The sequence below is a fragment of the Callorhinus ursinus genome, unplaced genomic scaffold (assembly GCF_003265705.2).
Source record: "Callorhinus ursinus isolate GAN/ISIS: 27379988/994484 unplaced genomic scaffold, GSC_fseal_2.0 scaffold10, whole genome shotgun sequence".
Classification (NCBI taxonomy): domain Eukaryota; kingdom Metazoa; phylum Chordata; class Mammalia; order Carnivora; family Otariidae; genus Callorhinus; species Callorhinus ursinus.
Genome location: NW_027397072.1, coordinates 20,032,685 through 20,046,574, shown reverse-complemented (window position 1 = coordinate 20,046,574; position 13,890 = coordinate 20,032,685). Strand labels below are relative to the sequence as shown.

Sequence of the window (13,890 nt, the reverse complement as noted above, 5' to 3'; positions counted from 1 at the left end):
ATGGGACTTTGTGATCATCACAAGAACAGGATGGCAAAAGGCCCTGCTCAGACTCTTTGTCCTTGTGGATTCTTTGGGTAGTCACGCTTGGTGGCTCCCAGTTGTCTACAGAATTTAGTCCAAAGGTCTTAGCATGGCATTCAAGGCCTTCTCAGTCTGGTCCAATCATTCTAGGCTCATCATCTATTAATCCCAGAGCCTCTGGTAGTCTGGCCATTCTCTACAGTTCACTGTGTCCTGGACATACCACATTCTTTCACACCTCCATGCATTTGCCTCTGTCATTTCTCCTTACAATACCCTCCCTCTACTTCCTTTTTTTTTTTAACCTAATGAAATCCTCCTTAGCCTAAAGGTTTAGCTCAAATGTCACCTTCTAGATGGACTCTTCCATGGCTCACCCAAACAACAGAAATAACTCTTTTCTGTGCTCCCTACATTTTGCTCAAACAGGTATAGCAACACCTAACTTTTTTTTTTAGGTTTTATTCTTAAGTAATCTCTACACTCAACGTGGGGCTCAAACTCACGATTCCAAGATCAAGAGTCACATGCTCTACCAACTGAGCCAGCCAGGTGCCTTGACCCTTAATTTAAAAAAAAAAAAAAAGTTATGTTTATATCTCTTTTATCTGAATTTGAATTATTTGCTGTTGGGATCTGTACCTGTTTCATTTTTTAGACCACCCCAATTATCTTACATGATTTCTCAAGATGTCCTAAGGGATAGAGGGGCAGGCATTTTATCCCCCTTTTACCATTAAGGTGTGGAAAATGTAAGTGACTTTGATAGGTAGTAAGTGGCAGAGCCAGAATTTCACTGATAGAACGGAAAGATCATGGACTTTGGAGTCAGGCATATCTGGGCTCAACACAACTTTCCCTTCCTCTCTAACCTGTTTCTTCACCTTGAAATGAAGATCGCATGACATCACATATGCGAAGGTGTGTGGCACATAATCGCCACTCAGGTCATGGTAATGTTCTTTCACCCTTTCTAGGAGCATCTAGAATCAAAATAAAATTTTTCTTCCATTTTTGTTTCCCAAATTTTTATATGGTGCTGAAATTCAGATGAAGAAGCAAATGAATGTCATTAGCATCTCTCAAAATCTTTGCCTTAATTCCCTTCTCTGGAATCTGGTACAGTGAGGGAAGTTACCTAACAGAGTTGTTGTAAAAATTAAAGGAAGCAATGTATGGATACCTGAAGCTCTGATCACAGCATTTGGTATGCAGTTAAGGACTCAGGATGTTCGCAATTACAGTATTACTATTTACCTCATTAGCATTATTATTATCATTATTTGGGGCATGGCAGAACAATAGGCCTGTGAGAATGACAGAAATTAGCAAGACGGTCTCTCACGACTCTGTCTTCATGCTTTTCCCCCCACGGCCTGCCTCTGGACACCCCAGCGTCTGCACAGTCATTTCCTCCTATTAGATTGTAGGTTTTAGATAGGGCTTCTGTGCCTTATCTGCAATTCTTTCTGTTGGGTGGACCCAAAACAAAACCTTTCAGAGGAGGAGCCTTCAGTAAAATGCTGAATGATACTTCCCCAAAATGAGCACTAAGACTATGAAATGAGGCTCAAAAGCCTCTGGCTTTCCCACCATCATTAAGATGTTAATTTTCATGGCGGGTAAGCCATTTTGGGGAAGGTTGCACACATCAATAGGTTACTGGACGGAGCCTTTTGATACTTTAGGTAGTTAAACTTGTAATGTTTCCTTAGAGGACATAGATGATTCCCAGATTAGAAGACAGACAGCTCCCGATCTCTAGGGGATATGGGAGTATCTAAAGAAATGGTCCTAGAAAACATGTCCATCGGGTATCAAGCACAGCCCCACCCGGATGATCCAGTGGCAGGATCACTTAGATAATCATGCAGCATATACTTTATTGAGTAAATCCTTCATTTCAGGCCCAGTGTTGAACCAAGCAATACCATGAAACCCTGTTTAAAAACCTGCGGTCTCCTCCCTCCCACCCCACCAAACCAACCACCTAAAGAGAAAGAATATTACTACCTTCAGATAAAGGAAATATAGCTCAGGGTGTTTAAGTGACTTGCCCCAATATCACATGCATAAGTGACAGAGGAAGGAATTAAACTTCACCCAAGTCTCTAAGATCCAGGGCTCATACACTTTCCCTGATGCATCTCCCTGGCTCCTGGGACCACTTGCAGGGTCCCCAAGATTCATTGCTGGTGATCACATCCCAGTGGCAGGTGCTGGCCAGTCTGTCCCGTTATTGTCCGTCATGCTACAGTTAAGAATCAGAGTTAGCTTTGTTGGCTCTCCTTCTGGCCATCATTTAAACTGTGGCATCTGGTCTGTGCCTCCTTAGGAATGGTCAAGGCCCACAACACTCAGGGTGCAAAGGATCACAGGAAGGAGATTTGTGGTGTGGTGTGTCTTTTAATAGTTTCCTTTTTAGAATCGCCCCCCAACTTTTTTTTTTTTTTTTTTTTGGTTACAGCTGGGGTAGGGTGGGGGGCATTGATTCTGACTCACCACACACTTTGAGAGGCTCTGACTCATCTCAGCTCTGGTGTTCTTCCAACTCTGTTCAGAACACTGTGGGTGCCCTTCCCCAGCTGCCCAGGAGCAGCCAGACCCGTTCAGATGTGCTTGCTTCAGCCCTAAATGACACCAAGTTCATTAGTAAATTAGACACACACACAAGAATCAAAGGCTCCCCAGCAACCAACAGGGCTTAGGCAAGTTTTAGACTGTGTTGAAGCCAAGATTAATGTGCAATACCATTAGAATGAATTAACTGCTTTGCATTCAAGCATGCAGTTTACAACCACATTGGTAATATTATTGATAGTTAAAAGTTTATCTTAAAGTTTAAAAATGTATAAAACTTACCTATAAATATTAAATGTTAGTTGAAAGTTAACCATAACTTTTTAAAGTATAAGTTGAAAGAAATAAACTTCTCTGTATTCATTATTCTATAGCGCTGTATCATAAAATACCCGTCCTGACTTTGGGAATTTGTAAGAGATCACATTTATCAAAAGAAGCAAGTTTTAACTGCTTAACTGCTTAAACAATTACCCTTTGGCTATTCTCAGATAGTAAATGGCAGGTGTTTCTTCAAGTACATAAAGGGCTCCAAGTTCATTTAATTGTTCCTGATTGCTATTTTAATCACTATGCAGTGACTCCATTTCAAAAAAAGAATTTTGCATTTGGTAGAATTTGGGTGTTACACTGTCTTTTCTTTCCAGGAGTCTGTTCTGGTTCACCCTCCAGCAGAAGCTTTTCCCTGCTCACTTATTGTCAAGAGTGCTTTGCTGCACTCTGACTTGTAAACCTTCAGTTTCCAGATGTATCATCTTCTGTGAGGTGGTTTTTATATTATATTAAAAATGGTCCCATCTGAGAGTGAATACCCTGCATAACAGCAATGAACAACTTCCTTTTGGGGAAAGTTGGCTTTCTCTCCACTTCTAAGAACAGATGTTTGTGCATTTTGACGAACCTCCATCCAGCATCTCTGACTTGCCTCCTTTGACATCAAGCTTCTTGTTTCCTGACACTTTCCTCTTTAACTTCCTGTACCTTTGCAATGCCGATTTGCAAAGATAGAGTTATAGGCGGATAATAGGATTTCTGTTACCTCCCTTGGCCACATTTTTAAAATGTTTCCTAGTAATTTGTGTTCTGCAAGAAATGAAACTGAGCCACAGTTCTGCAGAAACTTGATAATGTCCTCCCTCGAGGACTCCCCATTGCTCAGCCTCCTGGGGACCAGCACAGAGATCTCCCCCCACCCCGCCACCCCTTGAGGGCCCTCAGCTCATATATTTTAGATGTCTTTGGAACCAGGGAGTTTGGTAGGACAAACGATGTTTTAAGGATTTAAAGAGAAAAGAAGCCGCCTACATTGAACTCATTCCCGTGCCGATGTTATTACAGTTCCTGCCTCTGACACCGCATGTGTTTGGGCTTTTAGCAGGATTGTTCTCCCAGCTTTGCTCTGAAATGTAAAGCCCCATTGCCCACTGCAAGTCTTAATGAAAAGCAGCTCATAAGCAAGTTACGTAACCTAATTGTAATCCAGGGATCAGCTTGGTTATATTATTTAAAGAAATAGCATCCATTTTCTGTGACCTGATTTAGAAAAGAAACCGAGGGAAGAAAAAAAAATACCCACTTCAGCACTCGGCTCCCTGCGCTCATTCTAATGAGAACACTTGTAAATAATTCAGAAAACAATGACTTTTAAGAACATTAAACCCAACTTAGCTCAGGGTTCTATCTCAAAGCAGCTTTAGCTGCTTAAAGCAAGTGATAAATGATCATGAAATATGGAGCTTATTCTTGCAGACAATTTAGTCATTTAGTGAGTTTAATTTCCTCATCAGCTCCACACATGCGGAGCCGAATAGAGGCATGATGCTAGGGAATGCTGAGATGCCCGAGCCCTGCTCTCAGGAAGCTTACAATCTGGTTAGGGTCAATAATGATGTACCATCACCAGCTCAATAATTGGGACAAATGTACTATAGTAATGTAAAATGTTAACAGTAGGGGAAACAGGGTTGGTTGTTGGGGAGGGGGGTTGCAGCAACTCTGTGCCATTTTTGCAACTTTTTTTTTAATCTAAAACTATTCTAAAATTAAAAGTTTATTTTTAAAAACCTGGATAGGGAAACAGTTGGGTACACAAATAGAAATGCATCCATGCTTATTGCCTGGTTTATAGAAATAAAACCAGGCCTGGCTAATAGGCAGCTTCATAAGTACTACGATTGCTTTATGAACTTCAGAAGCACACAACTGGATTAATCATAATACTGATTCATGTTAATAGTGTGCCATGAATCAAGGACCATGATTAGTTCTTTGGTCCTTTCATAAGCCTCACTTAATTGATTGATACTGTATGTATTATAATAATATACTAAACCTCCCAGACCCACCTTTCAACCCAAGAGCTAAAAGGCCCCCATGACTTACATTAACTTACGCCTTTCTCTTCTATCCCATCCCCCAACTGTCCCCTCAGTAGTAACCACTCTCTTAAATTTTGCTTCTGTCATACCCTTGCTTTTCTACACATTTTATTACACATATGTTTGGGCCTAAACTTTATGCAAGCTTCATTTGCTTTTGAATTTACATGTTGTCTTCCGGGACTTATTCTTTTGGCTCAACATTATGTTCCTAAGATTTATTAATAATGTTATGATTATAGTTCATTCTTTTTTGCTGTCATATAATATTCAACAGCAGGAATGTACCACAATTTATTTCACCATGTCCATCAGTGGTTTCTAAGTTTTTGCTATTACAAATGGGTTCTGCCACAAACACTCATATGTGTCTCCTGGGAAATGGGTGCTGACATGGCCATTGAACTAGAGCTTTACGTGACTGAATGATCTTATAACAGCATAAGAATCAAAGCTTAGCAGTTCACCTACAGAGGTTACATCATGTGTGTCCAGGGAAGAGCATATAATATAAATTCTTCACTTTTCATGCAAAGCATAACAGGAATGATACACTAATTCCATGTCAGTTGAGATCTGATTTGGCTCTACCATGAAAGTGAAATTAATATTGGCTTAAATATCCATGTTGCTCTCACATAAAATATCCAGAGAGGAGAGGCCTACAACTGGCATGGCAAGGTCCACAAAGTTGTCATGGATGCTGGCTTCTTCCAGCTTTCCAGTTTGCTATCCCAAGAGTGTGACCTTTGTCTTCATAATCCAAAAGGACTGCTCAACTTCTAGCCCTTATAGCTGCTTCTTAGTCAGTAAGAAGGAGAAAGAAAGGGGAAAAAATACATCTTCCATTCAAGGATCCTTTCCCCAAATAGCACATGACATTTCTAATGACATCCCATCAACCAGAAGGTAGACACGTGGCTCAAACCTAGTTTCAAGAGAGGCTATAAAATGTAGGGTTTATTCTGGGCATCCCTGTCCTCAGCTAAAAATTATATTACCAAAGAAGAATGGGAAAAGGGACTTCGAAGACAATTAGCAGTCTCTGAGAAAATTATCACAGCTAAAGTGAGAGCAGAAAGGAAACCAACCCAACAAAGACTTATGTTGAAAAGTATAAAGAAAAAATAAACACTGATAATATCACCACCCAGTGGTTACCACCATTAACTTTTTGAGATATATTCTTCCAAACTTTTTCATCCTTATATACAACCAGTGTATCCATAACTATCCCTGTATTTCTATAAATATGTGAAGTATCCACACATTACTTTTAAAGGGACTATTATAATCACTGCAGTAAGTCAAAGGGAAAGAGAGCCAGGTTGCTTTTCTCCCTTTAAACTCTTAATAAACTTCATGGGAAAAGCAGGGTTGGCATAACTATAGGAAAGAGGAGAGTGTGTCCTATAGTTGCGTGTTTATGTCTCAGAGTTGCTAATTGCAAAACAAATTCAGCTGCATACAGTGTACTCTGGAATAAGGTTTTAAAGGTGAATTTAAAAGAAAAATGATTAGCCATCCCCAAAAAAGTATAGGCATGTCTTCAATAGGGAAAGTGGCCAGAAAAATTCATGGACACAAGAAATCTGGGGAAATCCATCAATAACATTTACTAGACCATAGGTAGGCAGAACAAGTATCAATAACTATTACTCCTAAGCATACCCTACCAGAGGAGCACAAGAGAGGCTCTTTGGGGATCTATTCTCTATAAAAGAGTCTCCTAGATAGTGAACCAACATGGCATATGAACTTGGTCAAGAAAAAAGACAACTATATAGAGCTGCAAATTCACTCAACAAACTTACTGGGACTATGTTCCTGTCTTCAGGAACTGAACTATGAGACCATAGTACACTAGGGGAGACAGAGAGGTGCCTGTAAAGATAAGTGGACATTTACTATATGCCAGACACCATACTAAGCACTTAACATGCATTATCAAGTAAAATATTTATAACAATCTATTCTTATTCTTCTCCCCCTTTGACACATGAACAAAATAGAGCTATAGGCTAGGTAACCTGGTTGAGGTCAACAAAGCTAGTAAGTGGTGGAGTTGAGATCCCACCCCAGGTCTATCAGATTTTAGAGCCCCTGCTCTGGACAACCCAAGTAGTTAATGTCACAACAAAAGTTTGCACAAAATTCTGAGGGAACACATTAAAAAGTATCAGATACCTGACAGGGAAAAACTTGTAAAGCAGCACAAGAATGAAAAAATGTGAAGAATAAATATAATGTCAGCGGTGTTGAAATAGAGATGAATGTAAGCGTTGATAAACAAATGGAAAAGACAAGATCTCCACATGGGAGCCTAGTAAGCCTAGATTTTAGAAGCAGCCTTTTTTAGCTTTGTGAGTCACTACATAATTCCATCCTGTATCATCTAATATCTTTACCCCTGTTTTAGTAGTTACTCATGTATTGACACCCTTGCTTCTTATCAAGCTATTTTTCTGTGAGTTGTCTCCATATGTAGATTATTGGCCATAAAAAGCAAAAATGCAACATGTTTGATTCTTTGTTTTCTGGATCCCTAACAGAGGTACACACTAGCATACTAGGCACACAGTATACGTATGAGTTGAAGTGATATCCACTTATTTAAGGTTGATTCAAAGAGGTCAATATAGAAGATATGCAAAGAAGATCCAACATACGGATAATAGGGAGTCCCTGAAGAATAAAAACAAAACATTAAAACAGAAGAAATATTTAAAATTAGAATCCAAGAAAAAATGTCTAGAAATAAGAGAAGATTTGAATCTACGTATTGAAAGGAACACTCAGAGATGAGATGGAGATTAGGCAGGGACCAAAGCATGTTGGTCCTTTTAAGCCACTGTAAGAAATTTAAATTTTGTTCTAAGTGCAATACAAATCCTTTGGAGGACTTTAATCAGAAGCACCATTGCTTACACAAAACAGAGAAGTAAAAATGTGTGTGGCCCTGAAGAAAAAATGAAATATGAGCATTAAGCCATGGTTTTACTTTACAACATGAGGCCTTTCTGCTTACACGTTAGCTGTGGCAATCTCTTACATTCCTTCATGCATGGGGACCCCCCCCTTTCTTCCCACTTATCAGAATTCTACCCATGATGAGGCCAACTTTATGCCAAACTTTTTGGCATGAAGAATTGGGAAACTAAGAATACCAAGCAATTTGGGGATTAAGGGTGTGAAATGAGCACTAAATTGTTGAGATAAGCTTAGAAAACATTTCCAGGTGATAGGCACAGGAAGTGACTGGGTAATCATAAACCTGTTGCTAAGGTAGAACAAGCTAAAATTACAGTGCAGGTTGGGGAGGAGAGGGTATGAGGAGGAATATTCAGGAAACAAAGCTTGGGACAAGGCCTAGAATTCTTTATGTTCAGCATACCCTGGAATATCAACGTGTCTGTTCAAGAGAATGGAATCAGAGAAATAAACAATCAGGAAGATTTTAGAAGAAAAAAATTGATGCATTGCATAGAAACCTATACTTTGGTGAGTGGAGAAATTTTAGGGGCTTCCCTGCCAAACTTTTGTCATTTTAATATCACTCTTATCTTTTTCTTGTAGTCTCTGGATTCTTAATTTTTCATTCTTTACCTCTCAGATTGTACGTAATTTTCTATTAGATTAAAATTCTCATGTGGGGCGCCTGGGTGGCTCAGTTGGTTGGCTGACTGCCTTCAGCTCGGGTCATGATCCTGGAGTTCTGGGATCGAGTCCCGCATCAGGCTTCCTGCTCAGCGGGGAGTCTCCTTCTCCCTCTGACCCTCCCCCCTCTCATGCTCTCTCTATCTCATTCTCTCTCTCAAATGAATAAATAAAATCTTTAAAAAAAATAAATAAAATTCTCATGTGGAGTGTTTTGGTGCTGACAGCATGGGATATTAAACTATTGTGGACCAACTTTCACTACAAATATATTAAAATGCTGTATAAAATCATACAAAAAATTTAATTAGTCAAGACTGAGAGAAAGAAAGGAAGAAAGGAAAAACAGAAAGGGAAACTCTTTATCAAGAACAAAAAGTAGATTCAAAATCAGAGCACTAGATTTCAATTATCCTGTAGTAACCCGGCAAAGTGGGATACTGAACTTTGATATAACTTTGATATTCCCAGCCTCCACAGGGCTGGAGGCTGGGAATTGGACATCCATGAAGGGAAAAATACATGACCCTCAACTTGAAAAAGGCAGGGTGTTGGAACTAAGACTTTGCCAAGATAGTCTATTAAATTCATGACAAGGGATCTAAAAAAAGAGGTATCCCAATGGCCCAGAGAAGTTGCGAAGAAGCTCTGTGCCCAATACTAGATCAATTACATGTCCAGTGCAGGAATAAAAACCCTAGACTATTCAAATGAGGGTGTAGGATTCATATTTTTAGTGCCCATAAGATATAGAAATCCCTAATTGGTCTAGGACTCACAAAATTTCTCAAGCCCTGGCAAGAGAAAATATAAAACATCAAAGCAGAGTGACTCCTACAGTTCAAGGGACTACGATGAGAAAAAAAGAATATTTCTTATCTTCCAAAATGAGTTCATAATATACAAAAGAGACGAAGAAGTGAACCAGTGTGAGGTAGAGCTCCCACATACAATGGAAAGAATTTGTGTGCTACAAACTAGACATAACAGCAAATCAGAAAGAGAATTCTAGATATTTAAGTTAAAATGACAAAGGAGTTGACACCAAAAACATGATTCTTAAAAGGAAAAATTGATAAATTGTACCTCATCAAACTTTAAAACTTCTGCCCTCCAATATACCCTGTGAAATGATGAAGGTAAGTTACAGACTCGGGAAAAATATTTGCAAACCACATATTCAACAAAGTACTTGTATCTAGACAATACAGAAACTCTCAAAAGCTGAACAGCAAAAAAAAAAAAATTCATTTAGAAAATGGGCAAAAGATATGAACAGACATTTCACCCAAGAAGATAGACAGCTTGTCAGACTGACAAGCACATGAAAAGGTGCTAGACATCATTAGCTGCTGGGGAAATGCAAAGCATTACAAGATATCACTGCACTCCTATTAGAATGTTGGTGAGGATATGGAGAAACTGGACCATTCATACAGTGCTAGGACATAGCCACTCTGGAATACAGTTGAGTTGACTGTTTCATTTGAAACTAAACATGCAATTATCATATAACTCAGCACCTGAACTCTTGAGCATTTATTCCAGAGAAGTTAAAACTTTTTTTTTTTTTAAGATTCCATCCATTTATTTGAGAGAGAATAAGCAGGAGAGGGAGAGGGAGAAGCAGGCTCCCCACTGAGCAAGGAGCCCGATGCGGGACTCGATCCCAGGACCCTCAGATCATGACCTGAGCTGAAGGCAGACGCCCAACAGACTGAGCCACCCAGGCACCCCCAGAAATGAAAACTTATGTTCACACAAAACCTGTACATGAATAGTCATAACATTTCTATTCATATTAGCATAAAACTGGAAACAACCCAGATGTCTTCAGCTGGTGAAAGTTTAAACAACTATGGTATATTCAAACCATAGAGTACTACTGAGCAATAAAAAGGAGTGAACTATTAATTACAAACACAACTTGGATAGATCTCAAGGGGATTATGCTGAGTGAGACAAGCCCATCTCAAAGGTTACATACTGTACTATCCAATGTATATAACATGCTTGATATAATAAAAGATAAAAATGGAGAACAGATTTGTGGTTGCCAGAGGTCAAGAACAGGGTGGGAGAGTGAAGGAAGTGGGTGTGGCTCTGAAAGCAGCCTGGGCCTTGCAGGGATGGGGCACTTCTGTATCTTCATCATGGTGGCGGTTACACAAAGCTATACATGTTAGAAGATTGCATAAAACCGGGGCGCCTGGGTGGCTCAGTCGTTAAGCGTCTGCCTTCGGCTCAGGTCATGATCCCGGCATCCTGGGATTGAGCCCCACATCGGGCTCCCTGCTCCGCGGGAAGCCCGCCTCTCCCTCTCCCACCCCTCTCTCTGTCTCTCTCTGTCAAATAAATAAATAAAAATTAAAAAAAAAAAAGAAGATTGCATAAAACTACACACACACACAAATGAGTAAAGATATGTAAGCTATGACTAAGAAAACCTAGGCAGATTTTTTAAATACAAACAAAACTTTCAGAAATGAAAAATATCATCACCAAAATAAAAAGCTTAAAAGGCAAATTAAACAGTATATTAGACATAGAGAAGAGAATTTGTTACCTGAAAAATAAGATTTGAATAAATCACGTTCAGAGGGATCAAGAGATGGAAAATGCATGAGAGAATTAAGAGAGGGGACATGATGAGAAGATACCATATTCCTCTTATGGGAACTCCTTGAAGGAGAAAATAGGGCAGGAGGCAATGTTGAGGGAAAATAGATGAAAATTTTCCACACTTACAGTTGTAAATCCTCACTTTGAAGGACCAGGCATGAAAACAAACAAACCAAAAGAGGCACGTGATGGCAAAACTACAGAATACCAGAGATAATGAAAAAGTCTCAAAAGCAACCAGAGAAGAACATATTACCACAAAAGAGTAGCTGTCAGACTGACAGCAGATTTCTCATCAGTAAAAGATAGAGTTTGAAAGATTAGATTTGTATCTTTAAAGAAATAATAAGAGAAAATAACTAACTTAAAATTATACACATTAAGTATCTTCTAAAATAAGGCTAAAATAAAGTCATTTTCAGGCAAACAGAGAAAAAGTTTATTACTCACAGGCTATCCCTAGAAGATCTGTGATAGTTACTTCTTCCTGGAGTTCAGAAGAAAGAAATCAATACAAAAGAAGAAATGAGATGCAAAAAATAGTTGAGAGATGAACTGGCAAACATGTAGGTAAAATGGACACAAATATTAATTGTAAAAACAATGGCAAGAATATTGAAGACTGATTGGAGGACAGAAACCAAATATTAAATTGAGTAATTTAATTTAATAAATATAATAATTTAATTAAGTAAATTAAATATGAATGAAGAAGAACATGTCAAATGGGAGGTGGGGCGATTATATTTAAAGAATTTAAGAACTTTGTGCTGTTTGGAAAGAGGATAGAACTCTTGGTTATAACTGGAAACATTGTTAACAGCAATTGTACATGTTAAATATTAACAATAACAAAAAAGCCTCTAAAAATATAGATATATAACATACAACCTTCCAACCAACAGAGGGAAAAAGAGGACTTAAAAAATCAAGACAAATAGTGGGGCACCTGGGTGGCTCAGGCAGTTAAAGCTCCAACTCTTGGTTTCGGCTCAGGTCATGATCTCAGGGTCGTGGGATCAAGCCCCACATCAGGCTGCGTGCTTGGCACGGAGTCCACTTGGGATTCTCTCTCCTTCTCTCTCTGCCCCACTCCAACTCTCTCTCTCTGTAGGAAAAATAAATAAAACCTTTTTAAAAAATCAAGACAATACAGGACGGGAAAAGAGAAACAAAAAAAGAACAAGGTGAACAGAAAATACAAAATAACTTGCTATGATTAATACCAAATATACCCATGATCAAAATAAAAGAAAAAAGATGATTTTCTGACTCCATTAAAAGTCAGCTATTCTCAGACTGAATTTAAAAAACAACAAAGTCCTGCCATATGTTGATGAAAACAAAGAGATAAAACACACACACACACACACACACACACACAGAAAAATATATATTTTCAAAAAGCTGATATGCCAACATTATTATTATACAGAGTAAATGTTAAAGCAAAAAGTATTATTAGTGATAAAGAATACCATTACTTAATAATGAAAGGAGTAATAATTCTGTATATTTGAGGCTGTTTTTTTACTGTCTTGAACAATGTCTGGCATATAGTAGGTGCTCAATAAATGAATGGTTGAGTAAATTAAGTCATGAGGAGATTACAGACCTAACAGCATACCCTTAAAATACAGAGGGAACAAGAGCACGTGGGTGGCCCAGTCAGTTAAGCATTCGACTCTGGATTTGGCTCAGGTCATGATCTCAGTCTCATGAGATCAAGCCCGGCAAGGAGCCCCACACTCAACAGGAAGCCTGCTTCTTTCCCTCTCCCTCTGCCCCTTCCTGCAGCATGCACACACTCTCTCTCCTTAAATAAATAAGCCTTTTTAAAAAAATAGCAGAATCTGACAAGATTATAAGGAAATTGATAAATCTGTAATAACATTGGTAGATTTTTAACATTTCTCCCACATGACATAATGAGATCAAACAGACAAATTTAGTTAAAGATACAGATGATTGGGGCGCCTGGGTGGCTCAGTCGTTAAGCGTCTGCCTTCGGCTCAGGTCGTGATCCCCGGGTCCTGGGATCGAGCCCTGCATTGGGCTCCCCACTCGGCGGGAAGCCTGCTTCTCCCTCTCCCACTCCCTCTGCTTGTGTTCCCTCTCTCACTGTGTCTCTCTCTGTCAAATAAATAAATAAAATCTTAAAAAAAAAAGATACAGATGATTTGTGTAACTGACTTAACAAATTCAATCCGATAGACATATGGAGGACCCTATACCCAACAGTTATAGAATATATAACTTTTCAAGATCACTTATAAAATTACATAAAAAACATTTACAAATATTAAGTATGTGCCAGACCATAAAGGAAGTCTTAACAAATACTACAGAATTTATATGTAAATCATGTTTTCTGAACACAATCTGATAAAGTTAGAAATAAATAACAAAAATATTTTTTAATGTTTGGAGATTTTAAAACACATTTTTATTAATTTAGTCTTCAAAGAAGAAATAATTATGCAAATGAAATACATAGAAAATGAAAGGCAATGAAAACATTGTATATCAAACTCATAGCACAAATAACACAAAAGGAAAATTTATTGCCTTACATGCATATATTTTAGAAAGAAGAATGAAAATTAATGAGTTACATTTCTAAGTCCAG

The 13,890-nt window shown here is 38.5% G+C and overlaps 1 long non-coding RNA gene across 1 annotated transcript; it reads right to left on the bottom strand.

The window, feature by feature from the left end:
• Positions 1–2,552: 2,552 nt before the first annotated feature.
• Positions 2,553–12,365, bottom strand: LOC141373557 (uncharacterized). Its single transcript, XR_012379644.1, has 3 exons — positions 12,211–12,365; positions 11,712–11,748; positions 2,553–2,654 (listed from the first exon to the last, which is right to left on the bottom strand). It is a non-coding gene; the product is annotated as an uncharacterized lncRNA (long non-coding RNA).
• Positions 12,366–13,890: the final 1,525 nt, after the last annotated feature.